Raw genomic sequence first — 15,958 nt, forward strand, 5'->3', positions numbered from 1 at the left:
CCTGGACGCCCCATCGTATCAGCATGTAACTGTCCAACTACTTACATCTCAGCCTTTCTCGACAGCCTCATGAGACCGCTGGTTGAAGATCTTCCCTCATACATCAAAGACACCAACCACGCGCTCCAACTTTTCAATGATTTCCAATTTCAGGGTACCGAATGCCACATTTTTACCATGGACATCACATCTCTGTACACCGTCATTCCCCATAATGACGGCCTTACAGCACTCAAGCACACGCTGGACAAACGCACAGTGCTTGATCCACCCACCCACACCCTGGTACGCCTTGCAGAATTGGTCCTCACACTGAACGCATTCTCTTTCAATAATCTTTTTTACCAACAGGTCAGTGGAGTTGCCATGGGCACCAGAATGGGACCCAGCTATGCCAACATTTTTGTCGGCTGGGTAGAAGAACGCTTCTTCGCCTCCTACACTGGCTATGTCCCTGACCTCTACAAACGATATATTGATGATTGCGTCGGTGCCGCCACATGCTCCAACGATCAGCTCGAGTTCTTCCTGCACCATTTCACCAACTTCCACCCGTCCCTCAAATATACAGTTCACATATCTTCCACCACTCTTCCGTTTCTAGACATCCACTTGTCTATCAACTACCCCCGACTTTCCACTTCAGTTTATTACAAACCCACGGATTCACACAGCTACCTCCTGTACAGCTCATTTCACCCCAACCACACTAAAAACTCTCTTCCTTTTTCACAGTTCCTTAGGTTACGAAGACTATGCAGCGACAACATCGACTTCGAGAACCAAGCCCTCGAAATGTACTCATTTTTGATCAACAGAGGATATCCCAGCAGTGTGATTGACAGGGCCCTTGCCCGAGCCAAAAACACCCCCCGGACCATCAACCCGATCAGGAACTCCCGCCGTAACAACCGCATTCCCTTGGTGCTTCCTTACCACCCTAACACACTTCCTATCCCCAGGACCATTAACCAGAATTTTTCCATCCTACAGGATGATCCCTCCATTGGGGCCCTCTTTTCTGATCGCCCTATCATCTCATATCGCCGACCACCTAATCTGCGTAACCTCCTTGTTCACAGCTCCCTTGACCGCCCTCAACAACCATCCACACCAGGCACTTTCCCTTGCAACAGAGCTCGCTGTATCACCTGCAAGTACACAGCCACCACCACACTCATTCAAGGCCCCTCAGGACAATTCCGGATCACCCAGACAGCATCTTGTACCTCCAGCAACCTTATTTACTGTATCTCTTGCAGTAAATGCCCAGCCATCTACATTGGTGAAACAGGAAGGAGACTCGGAGACCGCTTCAGAGAACACGTCAGGGCTGTGAAGATTAAAGATCTCTCCAAGCCCATTGTTTCTCATTTCACCTCTGACGGCCACGACCAAACTAATCTCTCCGTCTGTGTTCTCAAAGACGGTTTTCCGAACTCATACATCAGAAAGACCACCGAAACTAAAATTATTCTGCAGTTAGGATCACACATTCTCCCTTCCCTTAACGACAGATTACTGTTCTTTTAAATTTTCTCCATTCATTGGAAGTTTCATTTCACACCTCTCTGCACCCATTCTGACTTCACACCTCTTGATTGGCCTCTCTTTCTGTCCCCTGCTCCCGCCTCTCACTCCTCCTCCCTCCCAACCTTTGTTCTCCAGCTACTTTACCTTTGCCTACTGCCCTGTCTCTCTCACACCTGAAGAAGGCTCCACGGCCGAAACGTTGTGTTCTCTTTCTTCTTTTTTTCAGCATGGAATAAACCTATTACTTGTTCCTTTGCAGCCTACGCATGCTGACGCAGCTACCCACCTGATCAATTTACTATGTTGTGCCAATACCTGCATTTACATTTAGAACGAATGATGTCATAGAACCAGCATCACACCAGTTCCAGGTGTCTCCAAGGAGACAACAGAACTTCAGTTGTGTTTGCTAAAATACACACTTTGAAACATACTGTAACACTTAGTTAACATGTCTGGTTTAGTTGAAGAATCGGCTAAGGTAAGTTTCAGGGTTTAATGGTGGGATGGCACCTGTGCTTTTTTCCCCCAACCGCTAGAATATGATTCGCACCAAACCCAAAAGAAATACTGCACAGTTCAGGAACTTCATCAACCTAGCAACTGTAAAATAAGCTTACAAACAACTGAATTGAAATGCCAAAAAGTTCGGAGAAAGGCACAAACTATGTTTACTTGGGGTTTCCAAAATTAAAGCTAACTAAAACTGTAATGATAAACAATCATGCTGCCAATGGACAGAGAAATATCATGTTTTTTGAATAATGTATTATTTGTTATATAGGAACCCAGTATAAGGGAATCCCTTGCGATCCTGTCTGCAGAGATAAAGGTAAGTATTTTTTTCTCTTTAGCTCTGTCACTCCAAGAAATATAATGAACATAAATATATTTGCCAATCTTTTCATAGTAATCCAAACAACTCTGCGTGTATCTGACATTTGTAATATTTATCTACCGCAGTATAACTCTTCTGGCAAGGCGATTGCTATTGTACCTTGAAAGAAAACTGATTGGAAATGTCATGTACTCTATGGTTTCTATTGATGTCAAGTGGCAAATGTTGACTGGTGATGTTATGTGAATCTTAGGAAATGGTCATTTTTCAATCGAGTCTATGTTTCTCAGAATTTGAGACAGAGAGGTCAATCTCTGCAATCCGAGCTGAGGGCATTTCTTGGAATGGAAAGGTAAGAGCAACGTGTTCTTTGATATTCTCTTAAGACTCTTCGCCAGATTTTACGATGAAAAATGTAAATAATAATAACAAACATTATTTTATATAGTGCCTTGAAAGGTGGCTTCTTTACAGAATGACAGAACCAACTACAATAAATAACACACAAGATATGCATGATGACAATACACAGTTAGAGGAGACAGTAGATGGTCATTGTCAGTGCATTCTGAAGGTAGTTTTCCAATTTTTTGGAACAGGGTAAAAGAGGCCACCTCTACTAGAATCTTTGTCCTAACCAAAAATGTAACAAAGTATAATAATAATATTAAAAATAATAATAATAAACTTTATTTATAGAGCACCTTTCATACAAATAGTGCTTTGGTGCTTTAAAAAGCAAGCGTAAAAATAAAATATTAAAATTGAGAGATATACTTTCAGTTGTAAAGGAAAATACAGCAATACAGTAAAGCAACATACATGTCAATTAAATAAATACAAATTAGGAAAGTCGTAATAAAATAAGAACAATTAAAGAGAACTAAAACAAGAAACATAAATAGAAAGAACAAAGAACCACTTTAACTAAAAGCAACATTTTCAAATGTTTTTTAAAACAATGTACCGAGCTTGACTGCCTAATAAAAAGTGGAAGTGAGTTTCATAATTTAGAAGCATAAAAACAAAAAGCAGCCTCTCCACTCTTTCTGCATTTCACATGTGGTATTTGCAGTAGGCCAGTATGTGCAGATCTCAGGTCACGTATAGGAACATATGAAGACAGACATTCAGTAAGGTACAGACGTGCTAGGTCGCTTAAAGCTTTAAAAACAAGTAAAAGAACTTTCAAATTTATCCTAGATAATACAGGTGACCAGTGAAGTTTTTTCAAAACAGGAATGATATTCTCTTTCTTGTATTTGTTAGGATCTGTGCTACTGCATTTCGAACAAGTAGTAAGGGATTTTTTGTTTTCTTGGGAAGCCCACAAAACAGAGCATTATAATCATATCCACATCAATGTGAGCAATGGAGAAGTCAAATTAACGTGTCTAAATATCATCTAGTTCTATCCCAGGGAAGAGAGCTGTTGCCTACACAGACGACAAGACACAAAACGCTCAACTGTGCAAAACACGCATAAGGACATCAGTCAGGAGGAACAAGGTAAAGTGTTTTTACTTCTTCACCATGGTCATGTAGTTTCACTCCAAGCACTGTCATATGAAATAACTGTGGAAACGACCTCCCCAACATTTTGGGTTGTTGCATTTTGCTTCAATGAATTTTAACCTTTTCTTTTAGACATTAAGAGGAAGGACACATTCACCCTTGGTAGAGATTCAGTTGTTCTATGAGATGTCAAGGTGAGAATTAACCACCTCAGGCATAAGTCAATCCACATGACTGAAAAAGGGGCAATGAACAGGATATGGGGATTTTGCTAGTTATAAAGTACAATAATCATCATTACATGATCTAAGACTACTGAAGTATAAGCTGTGTCCCTGACTGATTAATTAGCAAATTCATCTTTGTAGAGTGCAGCTCCTATCTATTCAGTGGCATTTCCTTAAAACAACTGTATTCCCACATTCTGAATATGGAGTGAGATCATGTAAGAATGTTGGACTTGTAATAACTAATTGAAGGATAATAATAATCAACGAAAGTGCTTAAAAGTATCAACAAATGCCTTCAAAGTACTTGACACGTACTTTGCTTTCAAAAGTGAAACATAATTAATGCTTACGTAAGATTTCTCTTGACTTCTCAGGAGTATACTAACTCCAAGGACAAGTAACATCACAAACCATTATTTAAGTGCTGATGTTGGAGCTGCAATACTACTACCAAGACAAAAAATGATACAGGTAACACTGCTTTCAGATTTCTAAGAATTGCTAAAATAGTATGTTTACAGAGCATTCAGAGTCTCATAGAGAAAATAAGTTGAGAATATGACAAGTTCCTACCATCTCAAACACTGCCAATCTAGAACAAAAAGAAAGTACTTGAACGCCTGCAGTAATCGAACACAAACCAGAACATATCAGTGCATGACAATGAAATGTAGTCACAAAATGATTCTACCCTTTCAAGTCCCAAAAAGGACCGAGGAACTTACCGGAGGCGATACCTGGATTTCAAACAGAGTACAATGTAGCCACTGTAGGGGAGAAGATCACAGAGAGCTCTTCTCAGATTGCTCAGAGTCAGCCCCAGCACCCTGTCCTGACTGAAGCAGACAAAGTGGTCAAACAGGTAGGTAGAAATGAGTAAGGAACAGAGAGTATGGTTATTCTTGCATTGTTTGTTCGTCTGTCAAAGAAAAGAGTGCTTCTGACTTTTGTCAATATTCATCTTTATTTTAGGAGAAGAACAAACGGTGGTATCACACTTTGCTCAAGTGTATGATGCCATGTGTGTACAGCAGACATCACCAAAGGAACAGGAGACACCTGAGTAGAGAACAAGAATATGAAAAGACTGATGAAAAAAAGCACCAGGAGTAATCCATTGAATATGCACAATCTCGTCCAGTATTTCAATGAAAAGTTTCAGTGTTGTTTTTAGTGTCGTCGTATTGCATACATTTAAAACAATGTGTCTTGTTTAATGAACAATTTCATTTACTTTAGTAAAAAGTGTTGTTTACTGTAGTCCTAGCATGGATGCAATTGTTAGAAAAAACGGGAATGAAAAACTGAATGTTTAATACAACATGGGTTTGTGTTAACCCACACACCTAAGTGAAATGTTTGATTACGTTTACAAGACATAACACATAGTTCAGTTGAATGTGAACGGGAACAACAGAGAAAGTCACAAACAAAACATTTGTGAAGGACTTGATGAATGTTTTTTCTTTAGAAATTACAAAAAATAAAGAATTTTTCAACAAGATGTCTTTCTATAGCGAGTTTCATTTGAGATAGTCTTTTCTTAGAAGTGCAAGAGTGGTATTCCCTACAACTTATTCCCCAATTTGATCATTCTCAGAAATTAGGAGACGGAAACCACACCTACTGTAATATTAGACCTTGTAACAAGGCAACTAGGTTTCAATGGCTTAAAAGGTGCAGAAAGAGGCTCATGTATAATGACCTCCAGTGTCCCACAGGTTTCCCAAATCATTTCTTAGACTATGGAAAAAGAGGAAATAAAGTGTCTACAGAAAGCGTATACCCCCTTGAACTTTGTTCAGTTTGTTGCGCCAGTGCCAGAGTTTCATGCAATTAAATGAGGACCTCTTTCTCACACCACATATGTTATACTTTCAATGGGAAAAAAGGAAATATTACAATTGTATACATTTTCACCCACATGTTAATATTTGGTAGAAGCCCTTTTCACAGCAATTTCAGCTGTGAGTCTGTTGGTAATGGGCTCCACCACCTCTGCACCAACAAGATTTGATAATATTTGAGAATTTCAGAAGTCTGTCTGGTTTAGCTGAAGAATCAGCTAAGGTAAGTTTCAGGAAGAGCATCTGATTTCTTTCAATAAAGCAGAACAGAAAAAAAACACACAATACAAAATCATGAGAATTTGTATCCATATGACACTTTGACTCGAATACTTTTATCAGACCTACACAGAGTATATACTGTACACACTTTTTCAGCCCAGGTTTATACATTTGATACATTTGGAACTGCCATTTGTAGGTGTTTTTGTGTCTTAGCTCAACACTGTGAAACCTGTAGTTACAAACATGGAGGATGAAGACATGAAGACATATATTGTACCTCTGACCGGCCTACCTTCCAAGAGGTGAAATATGAAACTTTTCCTTTATCGTCAACTCAGTGAATGTCTTTAAACTTTCGAAAACTGTAACAAAGAATAAGTTAAAAAACTTATTTTCATTGGACCCACAGAAAAGTCAAAGTTGTCCATAGAAATGCCCGTCTAAATCAGAAATCTACAGCACAAAGGCAGTGGCCTTTCGGGACATAAGAATGAAATTAGACTTTACTCAGACGAATTGCCCTTGGTCACGGACATCTTGCTATCAGTCACTACAAAGATGTTTTCTCTCGTGCCATGGCTTGCCTGACTTGCTTCTTCAGCTGGATGGCTTCTGGTCGCTGGTCAGGATCGACAGCCAGCATGTCCTGGAGCAGTGTCCTTAGCTCCGTGCTTATGGCTCTATTTACTTTCAGGGGGATGTGGAACTGCAGCCAGGGGTTCTCACGCAGGGCCTCTCCAACAGGCCCTGACAGACATATGCTCCTGTATCGGAAACACACTTTAGTTCAATTCTAAAATATTTCTCATAGGACTGAAGGAACCTTTGCCTGTTAAGAGTTAACAATTAGGTCCTCAAGAACTGTTTTACGGTTTTCTACACTCCTGGCTGGCCAAGGTCTCTTAAGTGGAGGTGTAACTCATGTATCCTACATGTGATTTAGCAACATGAAAGGGAATAGCTTCTTATCGGATTATGGTCTTGGTTAACTGCCTAAGGCTGACCTAAGTGCCTAACTTTCTGACTTTCTTTATACCTTATATGTTAAGAAGCTTCTTCTGACCAATCAGAAATGTATGCTTTATGTATGAACATTTTGCTCATCAAAGTGAGTGAGAGACAAGGTTAACAGAAATTAGCCACGGCAGTAAATGACAGCATATTTTTGGGTTCTTAAATGGTCTCTACCTGGCACACCTGCAGTGCAAACTGACACACACTGCTTAGAGAAACAGCTACTCTATTACTAATATTAATGAAACGTTTCTTATTCTATGGAACAAAAACAAACAGTAAAACTAAAACACAGATCTCTTAGCTTCCTATTTCATGAACCAGATGACTGAATGACCAAGCCTAACTAGTAGCCAGAACCCCAGTTAACCCTCCGTAACACAAAGTTTAACCACACGACAGGAACTCTTTCAAACTGAGTGAAAATCATAAATGGATCCATAACTTTACATCAATTTACTATTGATGTAAAGTTATTTTTATATTATAATCGTTTTCCACCAGTTGATTATTTCATTAACCAATGCACTAATCAAGCTCCCAAGACACTCTCTATACCCAGTAAACATAGGTCTAACCTCACCCAAGGAGAAAATCAGGCGCTCCAGTCTCTCCGCAACAGGGATGATATCGTCATCAAACCAGCGGACAAAGGAGGTGCTGTTGTGGTGTGGCGTAAGGATCTATATATCTTTGAAGCCTCTAGACAACTAACTGACACTTCTGCCTACCTCCCTCTCCAACAGGACCCTACCACTGACTACCAAAAGGAAGTGGTATCCACCATTTCCCTTCTTATCAGCAGTAACGAGCTCCCCCAGGAGGCGAACCGGCTCATCATGGAACATCCACAGGTATCTCAATTTTACCAAAATCCACAAACCGGACACCCCTGGACGCCCCATCGTATCAGCATGTAACTGTCCAACTACTTACATCTCAGCCTTTCTCGACAGCCTCATGAGACCGCTGGTTGAAGATCTTCCCTCATACATCAAAGACACCAACCACGCGCTCCAACTTTTCAATGATTTCCAATTTCAGGGTACCGAATGCCACATTTTTACCATGGACATCACATCTCTGTACACCGTCATTCCCCATAATGACGGCCTTACAGCACTCAAGCACACGCTGGACAAACGCACAGTGCTTGATCCACCCACCCACACCCTGGTACGCCTTGCAGAATTGGTCCTCACACTGAACGCATTCTCTTTCAATAATCTTTTTTACCAACAGGTCAGTGGAGTTGCCATGGGCACCAGAATGGGACCCAGCTATGCCAACATTTTTGTCGGCTGGGTAGAAGAACGCTTCTTCGCCTCCTACACTGGCTATGTCCCTGACCTCTACAAACGATATATTGATGATTGCGTCGGTGCCGCCACATGCTCCAACGATCAGCTCGAGTTCTTCCTGCACCATTTCACCAACTTCCACCCGTCCCTCAAATATACAGTTCACATATCTTCCACCACTCTTCCGTTTCTAGACATCCACTTGTCTATCAACTACCCCCGACTTTCCACTTCATTTTATTACAAACCCACGGATTCACACAGCTACCTCCTGTACAGCTCATTTCACCCCAACCACACTAAAAACTCTCTTCCTTTTTCACAGTTCCTTAGGTTACGAAGACTATGCAGCGACGACATCGACTTCGAGAACCAAGCCCTCGAAATGTACTCATTTTTGATCAACAGAGGATATCCCAGCAGTGTGATTGACAGGGCCCTTGCCCGAGCCAAAAACACCCCCCGGACCATCAACCCGATCAGGAACTCCCGCCGTAACAACCGCATTCCCTTGGTGCTTCCTTACCACCCTAACACACTTCCTATCCCCAGGACCATTAACCAGAATTTTTCCATCCTACAGGATGATCCCTCCATTGGGGCCCTCTTTTCTGATCGCCCTATCATCTCATATCGCCGACCACCTAATCTGCGTAACCTCCTTGTTCACAGCTCCCTTGACCGCCCTCAACAACCATCCACACCAGGCACTTTCCCTTGCAACAGAGCTCGCTGTATCACCTGCAAGTACACAGCCACCACCACACTCATTCAAGGCCCCTCAGGACAATTCCGGATCACCCAGACAGCATCTTGTACCTCCAGCAACCTTATTTACTGTATCTCTTGCAGTAAATGCCCAGCCATCTACATTGGTGAAACAGGAAGGAGACTCGGAGACCGCTTCAGAGAACACGTCAGGGCTGTGAAGATTAAAGATCTCTCCAAGCCCATTGTTTCTCATTTCACCTCTGACGGCCACGACCAAACTAATCTCTCCGTCTGTGTTCTCAAAGACGGTTTTCCGAACTCATACATCAGAAAGACCACCGAAACTAAAATTATTCTGCAGTTAGGATCACACATTCTCCCTTCCCTTAACGACAGATTACTGTTCTTTTAAATTTTCTCCATTCATTGGAAGTTTCATTTCACACCTCTCTGCACCCATTCTGACTTCACACCTCTTGATTGGCCTCTCTTTCTGTCCCCTGCTCCCGCCTCTCACTCCTCCTCCCTCCCAACCTTTGTTCTCCAGCTACTTTACCTTTGCCTACTGCCCTGTCTCTCTCACACCTGAAGAAGGCTCCACGGCCGAAACGTTGTGTTCTCTTTCTTCTTTTTTTCAGCATGGAATAAACCTATTACTTGTTCCTTTGCAGCCTACGCATGCTGACGCAGCTACCCACCTGATCAATTTACTATGTTGTGCCAATACCTGCATTTACATTTAGAACGAATGATGTCATAGAACCAGCATCACACCAGTTCCAGGTGTCTCCAAGGAGACAACAGAACTTCAGTTGTGTTTGCTAAAATACACACTTTGAAACATACTGTAACACTTAGTTAACATGTCTGGTTTAGTTGAAGAATCGGCTAAGGTAAGTTTCAGGGTTTAATGGTGGGATGGCACCTGTGCTTTTTTCCCCCAACCGCTAGAATATGATTCGCACCAAACCCAAAAGAAATACTGCACAGTTCAGGAACTTCATCAACCTAGCAACTGTAAAATAAGCTTACAAACAACTGAATTGAAATGCCAAAAAGTTCGGAGAAAGGCACAAACTATGTTTACTTGGGGTTTCCAAAATTAAAGCTAACTAAAACTGTAATGCTAAACAATCATGCTGCCAATGGACAGAGAAATATCATGTTTTTTGAATAATGTATTATTTGTTATATAGGAACCCAGTATAAGGGAATCCCTTGCGATCCTGTCTGCAGAGATAAAGGTAAGTATTTTTTTCTCTTTAGCTCTGTCACTCCAAGAAATATAATGAACATAAATATATTTGCCAATCTTTTCATAGTAATCCAAACAACTCTGCGTGTATCTGACATTTGTAATATTTATCTACCGCAGTATAACTCTTCTGGCAAGGCGATTGCTATTGTACCTTGAAAGAAAACTGATTGGAAATGTCATGTACTCTATGGTTTCTATTGATGTCAAGTGGCAAATGTTGACTGGTGATGTTATGTGAATCTTAGGAAATGGTCATTTTTCAATCGAGTCTATGTTTCTCAGAATTTGAGACAGAGAGGTCAATCTCTGCAATCCGAGCTGAGGGCATTTCTTGGAATGGAAAGGTAAGAGCAACGTGTTCTTTGATATTCTCTTAAGACTCTTCGCCAGATTTTACGATGAAAAATGTAAATAATAATAACAAACATTATTTTATATAGTGCCTTGAAAGGTGGCTTCTTTACAGAATGACAGAACCAACTACAATAAATAACACACAAGATATGCATGATGACAATACACAGTTAGAGGAGACAGTAGATGGTCATTGTCAGTGCATTCTGAAGGTAGTTTTCCAATTTTTTGGAACAGGGTAAAAGAGGCCACCTCTACTAGAATCTTTGTCCTAACCAAAAATGTAACAAAGTATAATAATAATATTAAAAATAATAATAATAAACTTTATTTATAGAGCACCTTTCATACAAATAGTGCTTTGGTGCTTTAAAAAGCAAGCGTAAAAATAAAATATTAAAATTGAGAGATATACTTTCAGTTGTAAAGGAAAATACAGCAATACAGTAAAGCAACATACATGTCAATTAAATAAATACAAATTAGGAAAGTCGTAATAAAATAAGAACAATTAAAGAGAACTAAAACAAGAAACATAAATAGAAAGAACAAAGAACCACTTTAACTAAAAGCAACATTTTCAAATGTTTTTTAAAACAATGTACCGAGCTTGACTGCCTAATAAAAAGTGGAAGTGAGTTTCATAATTTAGAAGCATAAAAACAAAAAGCAGCCTCTCCACTCTTTCTGCATTTCACATGTGGTATTTGCAGTAGGCCAGTATGTGCAGATCTCAGGTCACGTATAGGAACATATGAAGACAGACATTCAGTAAGGTACAGACGTGCTAGGTCGCTTAAAGCTTTAAAAACAAGTAAAAGAACTTTCAAATTTATCCTAGATAATACAGGTGACCAGTGAAGTTTTTTCAAAACAGGAATGATATTCTCTTTCTTGTATTTGTTAGGATCTGTGCTACTGCATTTCGAACAAGTAGTAAGGGATTTTTTGTTTTCTTGGGAAGCCCACAAAACAGAGCATTATAATCATATCCACATCAATGTGAGCAATGGAGAAGTCAAATTAACGTGTCTAAATATCATCTAGTTCTATCCCAGGGAAGAGAGCTGTTGCCTACACAGACGACAAGACACAAAACGCTCAACTGTGCAAAACACGCATAAGGACATCAGTCAGGAGGAACAAGGTAAAGTGTTTTTACTTCTTCACCATGGTCATGTAGTTTCACTCCAAGCACTGTCATATGAAATAACTGTGGAAACGACCTCCCCAACATTTTGGGTTGTTGCATTTTGCTTCAATGAATTTTAACCTTTTCTTTTAGACATTAAGAGGAAGGACACATTCACCCTTGGTAGAGATTCAGTTGTTCTATGAGATGTCAAGGTGAGAATTAACCACCTCAGGCATAAGTCAATCCACATGACTGAAAAAGGGGCAATGAACAGGATATGGGGATTTTGCTAGTTATAAAGTACAATAATCATCATTACATGATCTAAGACTACTGAAGTATAAGCTGTGTCCCTGACTGATTAATTAGCAAATTCATCTTTGTAGAGTGCAGCTCCTATCTATTCAGTGGCATTTCCTTAAAACAACTGTATTCCCACATTCTGAATATGGAGTGAGATCATGTAAGAATGTTGGACTTGTAATAACTAATTGAAGGATAATAATAATCAACGAAAGTGCTTAAAAGTATCAACAAATGCCTTCAAAGTACTTGACACGTACTTTGCTTTCAAAAGTGAAACATAATTAATGCTTACGTAAGATTTCTCTTGACTTCTCAGGAGTATACTAACTCCAAGGACAAGTAACATCACAAACCATTATTTAAGTGCTGATGTTGGAGCTGCAATACTACTACCAAGACAAAAAATGATACAGGTAACACTGCTTTCAGATTTCTAAGAATTGCTAAAATAGTATGTTTACAGAGCATTCAGAGTCTCATAGAGAAAATAAGTTGAGAATATGACAAGTTCCTACCATCTCAAACACTGCCAATCTAGAACAAAAAGAAAGTACTTGAACGCCTGCAGTAATCGAACACAAACCAGAACATATCAGTGCATGACAATGAAATGTAGTCACAAAATGATTCTACCCTTTCAAGTCCCAAAAAGGACCGAGGAACTTACCGGAGGCGATACCTGGATTTCAAACAGAGTACAATGTAGCCACTGTAGGGGAGAAGATCACAGAGAGCTCTTCTCAGATTGCTCAGAGTCAGCCCCAGCACCCTGTCCTGACTGAAGCAGACAAAGTGGTCAAACAGGTAGGTAGAAATGAGTAAGGAACAGAGAGTATGGTTATTCTTGCATTGTTTGTTCGTCTGTCAAAGAAAAGAGTGCTTCTGACTTTTGTCAATATTCATCTTTATTTTAGGAGAAGAACAAACGGTGGTATCACACTTTGCTCAAGTGTATGATGCCATGTGTGTACAGCAGACATCACCAAAGGAACAGGAGACACCTGAGTAGAGAACAAGAATATGAAAAGACTGATGAAAAAAAGCACCAGGAGAAATCCATTGAATATGCACAATCTCGTCCAGTATTTCAATGAAAAGTTTCAGTGTTGTTTTTAGTGTCGTCGTATTGCATACATTTAAAACAATGTGTCTTGTTTAATGAACAATTTCATTTACTTTAGTAAAAAGTGTTGTTTACTGTAGTCCTAGCATGGATGCAATTGTTAGAAAAAACGGGAATGAAAAACTGAATGTTTAATACAACATGGGTTTGTGTTAACCCACACACCTAAGTGAAATGTTTGATTACGTTTACAAGACATAACACATAGTTCAGTTGAGTGTGAAAGGGAACAACAGAGAAAGTCACAAACAAAACATTTGTGAAGGACTTGATGAATGTTTTTTCTTTAGAAATTACAAAAAATAAAGAATTTTTCAACAAGATGTCTTTCTATAGCGAGTTTCATTTGAGATAGTCTTTTCTTAGAAGTGCAAGAGTGGTATTCCCTACAACTTATTCCCCAATTTGATCATTCTCAGAAATTAGGAGACGGAAACCACACCTACTGTAATATTAGACCTTGTAACAAGGCAACTAGGTTTCAATGGCTTAAAAGGTGCAGAAAGAGGCTCATGTATAATGACCTCCAGTGTCCCACAGGTTTCCCAAATCATTTCTTAGACTATGGAAAAAGAGGAAATAAAGTGTCTACAGAAAGCGTATACCCCCTTGAACTTTGTTCAGTTTGTTGCGCCAGTGCCAGAGTTTCATGCAATTAAATGAGGACCTCTTTCTCACACCACATATGTTATACTTTCAATGGGAAAAAAGGAAATATTACAATTGTATACATTTTCACCCACATGTTAATATTTGGTAGAAGCCCTTTTCACAGCAATTTCAGCTGTGGGTCTGTTGGTAATGGGCTCCACCACCTCTGCACCAACAAGATTTGATAATATTTGAGAATTTCAGAAGTCTGTCTGGTTTAGCTGAAGAATCAGCTAAGGTAAGTTTCAGGAAGAGCATCTGATTTCTTTCAATAAAGCAGAACAGAGAAAAAACACACAATACAAAATCATGAGAATTTGTATCCATATGACACTTTGACTCGAATACTTTTATCAGACCTACACAGAGTATATACTGTACACACTTTTTCAGCCCAGGTTTATACATTTGATACATTTGGAACTGCCATTTGTAGGTGTTTTTGTGTCTTAGCTCAACACTGTGAAACCTGCAGTTACAAACATGGAGGATGAAGACATGAAGAAATATATTGTACCTCTGACCGGCCTACCTTCGAAGAGGTGAAAGATGAAACTTTTCCTTTATCGTCAACTCAGTGAATGTCTTTAAACTTTCGAAAACTGTAACAAAGAATAAGTTAAAAAACTTATTTTCATTGGACCCACAGAAAAGTCAAAGTTGTCCATAGAAATGCCTGTCTAAATCAGAAATCTACAGCACAAAGGCAGTGGCCTTTCGGGACATAAAAATGAAATCAGACTTTACTCAGACGAATTGCCCTTGGTCACGGACATCTTGCTATCAGTCACTACAAAGATGTTTTCTCTCGTGCCATGGCTTGCCTGACTTGCTTCTTCAGCTGGATGGCTTCTGGTCGCTGGTCAGGATCGACAGCCAGCATGTCCTGGAGCAGTGTCCTTAGCTCTGTGCTTATGGCTCTATTTACTTTCAGGGGGATGTGGAACTGCAGCCAGGGGTTCTCATGCAGGGCCTCTCCAACAGGCCCTGACAGACATATGCTCCTGTATCGGAAACACACTTTAGTTCAATTCTAAAATATTTCTCATAGGACTGAAGGAACCTTTGCCTGTTAAGAGTTAACAATTAGGTCCTCAAGAACTGTTTTACGGTTTTCTACACTCCTGGCTGGCCAAGGTCTCTTAAGTGGAGGTGTAACTCATGTATCCTACATGTGATTTAGCAACATGAAAGGGAATAGCTTCTTATCGGATTATGGTCTTGGTTAACTGCCTAAGGCTGACCTAAGTGCCTAACTTTCTGACTTTCTTTATACCTTATATGTTAAGAAGCTTCTTCTGACCAATCAGAAATGTATGCTTTATGTATGAACATTTTGCTCATCAAAGTGAGTGAGAGACAAGGTTAACAGAAATTAGCCACGGCAGTAAATGACAGCATATTTTTGGGTTCTTAAATGGTCTCTACCTGGCACACCTGCAGTGCAAACTGACACACACTGCTTAGAGAAACAGCTACTCTATTACTAATATTAATGAAACGTTTCTTATTCTATGGAACAAAAACAAACAGTAAAACTAAAACACAGATCTCTTAGCTTCCTATTTCATGAACCAGATGACTGAATGACCAAGCCTAACTAGTAGCCAGAACCCCAGTTAACCCTCCGTAACACAAAGTTTAACCACACGACAGGAACTCTTTCAAACTGAGTGAAAATCATAAATGGATCCATAACTTTACATCAATTTACTATGTTGTGCCAATACCTGCATTTACATTTAGAACGAATGATGTCATAGAACCAGCATCACACCAGTTCCAGGTGTCTCCAAGGAGACAACAGAACTTCAGTTGTGTTTGCTAAAATACACACTTTGAAACATACTGTAACACTTAGTTAACATGTCTGGTTTAGTTGAAGAATCGGCTAAGGTAAGTTTCAGGGTTTAATGG

This window comes from Lepisosteus oculatus, unplaced genomic scaffold (assembly GCF_040954835.1).
Source record: "Lepisosteus oculatus isolate fLepOcu1 unplaced genomic scaffold, fLepOcu1.hap2 HAP2_SCAFFOLD_86, whole genome shotgun sequence".
In the NCBI taxonomy this organism is placed as follows: domain Eukaryota; kingdom Metazoa; phylum Chordata; class Actinopteri; order Semionotiformes; family Lepisosteidae; genus Lepisosteus; species Lepisosteus oculatus.